Raw genomic sequence first — 7841 nt, 5'->3', positions numbered from 1 at the left:
CCTCCCTAATTTTCACTATAAATACCCCATTAGTCTAATTAGAGGAGCATGTTCTTCTTATCAATAATTAGTGTAGTTAATATCAATCAAATCTCTCTTCAATATTGTAATCAAATATTAATCAAGTTTTAATCCAAGTTTTAGTTCTTTAATCTCTCTCTTGTTCTTACTTTATTTTGGGTAATTGAAGATTATTTGGGTTATTATTGGGAGATTGACAACCTCTCAATCTAGGATTCAAGTACTTCTATTATTCTTGCTTTATTATTGGAATCATTAGTAGGTATAATCTCTTAATCCCTTTTTAATTATTGCTAATTACTTTCATTTATTCATCATGTTTCATTATGTTAGTATGATTGACAACCTTTCTAGCATGATCAATATGATAATGAGTGAGTAGTCTCTTAGCTAGGGTTTAATGGGTGATTAGGGGAAACCAACATGGGGAATGATTCATGCTTAAATTAATATGCTTTCATATCTTATTTGCTTGCTTGTTTTGATCTTAATACATGCACATGTTATATTTGATGAAATGCTAAGCCTATGAATCCTTGCCTTTACTATCATCTTCTATCCTTTCAACTTGACTTGTAAGACATAACCCAACTCGAGTCTTGTTAGACCATGCATGTGTTAAGTAGGGAAGATTAAGTCGACTTGTAGGTGTTGTACAATCCAAGAGATTCGGCTCCGGGACCCAAACTTTCCTAGGATTGTAAGATATAACCCAACTCAATCCATCACAACAATAATTGCTTGCTTATAATTTGAGAACATGTTTGTATGATCATATCCCATGATTCCCCTATGAACCCATGACACCCTAGTGCTTTTAATCAATTGTTTACACCCTTATTTTATTTATCTTGTTAGTTTATTTTCATTGCTATCTTAGTTTAGTAACCTTCTACATCAACCCAATTTGTGACACCCCTAGACACCGCTAGTTACAATAGAATCTTCATTTCAATACCCGTCCCTTGGGATCCGACCTTTACTTGCCTCTTTACTAATTGTAGAGTTGTTTGTGAAGTATAAATTGTGTTTTGTATCGACCATTGACCAACGACCACATATGCTTAATTGTGAACACGAAATGGCTCCGATCAAAAATGGCGCCGTTGCTGGGGACGGTGTTTAATTGATTTAAGATTTCTTTTATTGTTTTTAGTTGTGTCTTTTTCACCTTGGGAAGTAAAACTCCTCAAGGTTTGTTCTAATTGTTTTCTAGTTGTTTGATATTTTGCATGTCTAGAAGGTTACAAAGAGATTTGGTACCTTTTGACCGTGAAATCGAAAGAACCTTGACGAATAATAGGAGACTTGTTAGGAGGAATTTGGGAGGTGTTGGTGAAGTTGTTCAACCCACTAGTGAGTTTGTCAATCCTTTCGCAATAGAAGGAGAAGAAAACCCATTAAACAATACCACACAAAATCCACCTACAATGCCTAAATTCTCGTCACACTCTATACCCACCGAGGAGGATCTACCAAATGGTACTCCTACCCCACAACATCTTACCGGAAACTTTATTGCCAAGTCCGCCTTCATCCAACTAGTTGAGAGGAGCCAATTCTGGGGAATGCCTAGTGAGGACCCTCATTCTCATATGGAAACCTTTTGTGATTATTGTGAAGCTATCTCTCAAACGGGCGTGACTCAAGACCAAATAAGATGGGTCTTATTTCCTTTTTCGTTAATCGGCACCGCAAAGCAGTGGTTGAAGGGCCTTGATAAGGCCACCCTTGGAATAGATTCTTGGAAGAAGCTAGCTCTAGCTTTCTACAAAAAATTCTACCCACCGGAAATGACCAATATGCTAAGAGCTCAAATTACGGGTTTTAAGCAAAGGGATGAAGAGTCTTTGTATGAAGCTTGGGAGCGGTTCAAAGGTATTTGTTGCTCATGTCCTCACCATGGACTTAGCGAATGGTTTTTAGTGCAACAATTTTGGAATGGTTTATATGAAGATTCAAGGAACATTCTCAATATGGGATCAAATGGAATGTTCACCGAAGTTGATGACAATCAAACATGGAACAAGATTGAGGAAATGGCGGTCCATAATTCGCAATATAGTAGGCCTCGCAAGGCTACTAGAGGAGGAAAGTATGAAGTGGACACCGTTACTCAATTGGGTGCTCAACTTAGTGCTCACATTGACACAATCAACTTGAAGTTTGAACAAGCTATGGCTAGACTTGAGGAAAACTCAAAATCATCAAAGCATCATGTCAATGCCATGACGGCATCCTCATCAATCCCAAGCGGGATATGTGAGAATTGTGGAACCTTGGGTCATGACTCAAGTGAGTGTAGGGGAACAACCGAACAAGTTAATGCTTTCCAAGCTTACAAAAGTGGTACCCCTTATTCAAATTTTTACAATGAAAACACCAAGTTCCATCCAAATCTCTCATACAAAAGCCAAAATGTCCAAAACCCTCAAACAACATACACTCCACCCATGAGAAATCAAAATCAAAGACCCTTTTACAATCAAAACCAAGGTTACCAAAATCAAAATCCATACAATCACCACAATGACCAAAGTTTTGATGTCCAAAAAGGGGTCCTCCAAATGCAAAAGAATCAACAAGAATTTTTCACCCAAATGCAAAAAGATAGCCAAGCAAAAGACACCACCATCAACAACATTCTAGCTCACACCATGATGTTGGAAACACAATTAACTCAACTAGCATCTTCGAGCTCACAAAGACAAAAGGGGCAATTACCACCACAAAGTAAACCCCCTAGACATGAAACGGTTAGTGCCATTCACTTAAGAAGTGGTACAAGGTATGAAGCACCGAAGGAGCAAGTTGAGGATGAAGTTGTGAGAGCTAGTGAGAATGAAGTTGTGGTGCAAGGTCCCAAAGAAGGGGAATCATCAAAAGAAGAAAGCTCAAAGAAAAATGAAGACAAAGCCAAAGAAAAGGAGCCCATTGTGATTAGACTTCCTTTTCCAAGTCGTCAAGCCAAGCCTAAATTTGATGATCAACTTGGGAAGTTCATGGAGATTGTGAAGAACTTATAAGTCTCAATTCCTTTCACGGAATTAATCAATCACGTTCCGGCCTATGCAAAGTACATGAAAGATATCCTCACAAAGAAGAAGTCGATCCGGAAACTTGAGACTATCGCCTTCACTAAGGTGAGTAGTGCAATACTTCAAGGGAGTTCACCTCCAAAATTAAAGGATCCGGGAAGCTTCTCAATACCGTGTACCATTGGCGACACAACGATCAACAAAGCCTTATGTGATCTAGGGGCTAGTGTGAGTGTCATGCCGTACTCGGTAAGTAAAAGGTTGGGAATGGGAGAGCTTAAATGTACCAATATCACTCTTCAAATGGCCGATAGATCGACGAAGACACCGCTAGGGATATGGGAAGATGTCCCCGTGCGAATTGGGAAGTTTTTCATCCCGGTGGACTTTGTCATTGTTGATATGGAGGAAGATTCCAACATTCCAATCATCTTAGGAAGACCTTTCCTACACACCGCGGGTGCGGTGATTGATGTGAAACATGGAGAGCTCACTCTAAAAGTGGGAGATGAAAGTATAAATTTTAATCTTGACAAGACCATGAGAGCTCCTCGTTTGCATGAGCCATGTTTCATGATTGATCATTATAGCCGAAAAGATGAGAAGAAGAAATCGGAAATCCAATGGAGGAAGAAAGTTGAAGATGCTCCATTCAAAGAGCAAGTGAATTTTGACAAGGAAAGCTTGCAAGGCTCATCAAAATCAACCAAGGAAGAAGATGATGGCCTCATTGGCCAAGAAAAGAAATTGGGAGAGTTGTCTCCATCCAAGCAAGAGATTTTCAATGATCAACTCAATGAAGTTTGTGGTCTTTGGGACGACGAATTTGAAGGGATCTTTAATCCCTACATTGGGCATGCCATCGATCATGATCAACAACAAGAACCATGGTCTATTGAGGACCTCTACCATAACAATGAACAAGCTTTTGATTACTTCTTCAAGGTGTTGAGCAACATCAACAACACCTTGAACATGCCTCCTTGACATCTCATCAAGAATGAGAGTTTGGTGGAGTCCTCCCTAAACCACCACTTGTAAATATTTCTAACTCCCTAACTTACTTTTCAATTTTTGTATTGCATTTTTGTCATTTTTGGATTTATTTTTACTTTGATCAAAATAATTGTCATGTAAGAGAGAAGTGAGGGAGGGACTAATGATTTTAATTGATGTGTAGTGCTTTACCTTAGTGTGGGGATGGCAATTGCCTAGGCTATTCATGCCTTAGTAGTGCCCCCGCAATGAAGAACACAAGATTTGAAAGAAAGAAAGAATGATAAGGGAATGCGTTGGTGCACGGATGGAACTGAATCCGTGTACACAAGGACCAATCCGAGCGGATTCCTGAGAATCCGCCCGTCTGCAGAGGATCCGAGCGTCCTGCTGAGAAGACGCCCGTCTTGGGCTGAGCTGAAATTGCAAAAATTCTTGACTGTTGAAGAATCCGAGCGGATTCCTGGAAAGACGCCCGTCTCACAGAATCCATCCGAATTTTGAAAAAGACGCCCATCTTGCAGCTGAAGAAAAACAAAGAAAAATCTCTGGACAAGAATCCGTCCGTCCTGCACGAAATCCGCCCGTCTCATCTCAGAAGAATCCGAGCGGATTCCTCAGAATCCGCCCGTCTCTAGGCGGGATTTTTGAAAATTTGAAGCTGAAGAATCCGAGCGGATTGCGCCTAATCCGCACGGATTGCCCCTGCGTCCTAATATTGTCGAGTTCTTTAAATACCCATCCTACCTTCATTCATTCATTCATTCACTCATAAACACTACCCACAACATCAAAACCCTCATCCTCTCCATCTCAAAAACAAAAAAACCCTCAACAAAACTCACCAAAATCAAATCAAACCATCTTTCAAATAACAAATCAATCACTCCATCTTCATTAACAATCAAAACCAAGAACAAAATCTTCACCTTTGAATCGATTTTTGTTCTCATAAAGGCAAAGCCTTTCACCTTCAAAATCGATTTGGGCATTCTACAAATTGAAGATTTTTGATCTTTTTCTTGGTTAGCTCATCAAATGGCAAGAACAAAGGGAGCAACAAAAGCAAAAGCAAAAGCAACAAAGGCACCAAAGGCTACAACTCTCTCTCAAAGGCAAAAAGCTCTACAAATGAAGAAGGCTTTGGCAATGGTGGTATCAACACCAAGCTTGGAAGTGCAACAACAACAACAAATTCCTATGGAAGCATCACCCTCTACTCCGGTAATTAATCAACTCTTGCATTACCCGGAGGTAACATTCATTTCCGATTCCCATAGAAATACATTTGTCAAGTTTGCTATGAAACAAATTCAATCCACCAAATTCATATGCCAAGATGCTTTAGAGAAGTTGGGTGTTCTTGAACAAACAAGAGTCTTTTTCAATGCCATGGGTTTGAAGAAATTGTTTGAAATGAAGGAAGTAACATACCCCTCCCTTGTCTTGGAATTCTTAAGTTCTTTAAAAGTGAAAAAAGTTGAGAATAGGGAAAATATTGAGTTTCGTCTAGCTAACACTAGTAGACGCATTTCCTTTCCGGAATTGGGTGAAATTTTGGGTCTTAGCGATGAACATAAATTTTATAAGCAATATGGGAAGTATGATCCCGAGCCTCTTTGGGAGGCAATCTCCGGGAAGAAATTTGAAGATTTTAAAGCTTGTCGTGCTCTTTTGGTCCATCATCCGGGCATAAGAATATGGCACAAAGTTGTGGGAAATACCATAATTGCTAGGAAAGACACCAATCATTTCACGGGACTCGATTTTATTCTCCTTGAATCAACTTTGAATATTGGAAGAATTCACACCAAGCCTTACAATTCTTTGAGGCTATTGGTTGATAGATGGCTCCATGTAGATAGTGGGAAGAAGGGTCAAACCGTTATTGTTAATGGCGGCCTTGTCACGGTCCTAGCCAAGCACTTTGATCCTAATTTCAATAAGGATAGCAAGTACACGGCTAAGGATGGTGGCCATCTTATTGATATGTCCATCTTGATTAACAAGTTTAAGTGGGTTGCTCACAATCCCCTTGATACCAAGTATGGGTGGCTTACAAGTGAGGCTCGATCATTCACTCTACCCGCAAAGATTTGCCGTCTTAGTGTCCACCGGACCAACTATTTACTTCCCCTATCCAAGGAAGCCGAGTACATCATTCAACAACAAAAGGGTGATCATGAAACCCCCTCCTCTTCCATTGTTATACCACCTTACCCCTTTGTGTATGAAGAGTTCAAACCGCAAGGAGTTGAAATTGGGAAAGACTATGTAACTCTTCTTATGCAAGCCATGCACAAGCAAGCTTATGAAGATTGGAAGAATGCATATTTGGCTCAATATCCTCCCCTCCTACATTTAGCTAGGCAAGGACTCCTCGATCCATCTTGTCCTTTGCCTAGTTGGGCGGATAAAGAAGCCTTGTTTCCGGGTGCATCTAGGGAAGTGGTGGAAGACAATGAGGTTGTTGGAAATGATGAGGAGATTGATGACAACATTGAGGAAGAAGCAAGTGGAGATGAAGAAAGAGATGGTGAAGATGGTGAAGACAATGATGAGGAAGATGGTGATGAAGAAAGCAAAGAAGAAAGTGCCAAGGAAAGTGGCAATGTGACCACTTCTCATGAGGGAAGTGGTGATGATAATAGCATGATGGAAGACTAGCCTTGGAGACTCCTACACTCCCATGGTTTGTCTATATATCTTTGTATTTCATTTCATTTTGATCATTGTTGGTTTAGTCCTAGCAACATCAAAGGACTCACACCTCGGTTCCTTTGAGGTGTTCTTTATTGTTCCCATTTTTGAAAATCCAAAATGACAATCTAGTTTCATGCATAGCATAGCATGTGCATGAACTCCCCCATGCTTTGACATTAGCAATAGTGTCTTACTTGGTTTGGGGAAGTTAATGCATATACAACGGGAGGTAATCTAAATTATCCTCTCCGTCATAACAAAAACCATGCATCATGTAGTATAGCTTAGTGTAGAATTGCATTTAGTATAGAAATCATGCATCATTCTTGCATAATTTCCATCATTTTGGCCATTGAGGACAATGCCCATATTAGTGTGGGGATGGGAATTCTAACACTTATTCAAAAACCATAAAAATTGAAAAATTGAAAAACCAAAAACAAGTTCATTTCCTTTGTAGTATAGTCTTGTATACATTGTCTTGTATATATTGTGTTTGTTTATCCTTGTTCACTTTGATTGACTACGCCACATCCGAGACATGAGGATATTGAAGACCGCATGGTATGATCTTTCCAATCTCCTTTTTCCTCTCTATGTTAATGACTATGTGGCTTTATTTTGATTGATGCGGTAAAACAATGTGAACTTAGGATTGCATCTAGTTTATTTGGCATATTAGTTGGTAGAATCATTTGCATTAGGATGTTTATATGCTAGTTGCATCATGGCATGTAGTTGCATGTTAGAAAATTTTGCGAAACCGTCTACTTGGGAAGCTTGACAAGTGTATATAGGCCCTAGTAGATGCTTTTTATTCTTAAGACTTTACTTGTTAGAATACTTGTAAAACACCCTAGGATGTGTCATGCTAGTATCCTTTGACCCATGGTTTAAGGCCTAGTCAAGAGTACCTTGTGGTGTGATAACTCCTTGGCTACCGTTTATTCCAAAGTGACCCTTGAAACCATGCATACTTCTACCAATTCATCCATGTTCTACCATATTTTTGTCATCAAAGGGAATGGGCACAAAAAAAGAAATCAATTTGAGTTCAAAGAAATGAAAAGTGAAAATGCATCA

General features: G+C 39.5%; 1 non-coding gene across 1 annotated transcript; it reads right to left on the bottom strand.

The window, feature by feature from the left end:
• Positions 1 to 1823: 1823 nt before the first annotated feature.
• Positions 1824 to 1930, bottom strand: LOC141597611 (small nucleolar RNA R71). The gene has a single exon (XR_012522838.1). It is a non-coding gene; the product is annotated as a small nucleolar RNA R71 (small nucleolar RNA).
• Between the last annotated feature and the right edge of the window lie 5911 nt (positions 1931 to 7841).

Source organism: Silene latifolia, chromosome 8 (genome assembly GCF_048544455.1).
Source record: "Silene latifolia isolate original U9 population chromosome 8, ASM4854445v1, whole genome shotgun sequence".
Taxonomy (NCBI): domain Eukaryota; kingdom Viridiplantae; phylum Streptophyta; class Magnoliopsida; order Caryophyllales; family Caryophyllaceae; genus Silene; species Silene latifolia.
Note: the sequence above shows the minus strand (reverse complement) of the source record. Positions and strands in the feature narration are given on the sequence as shown.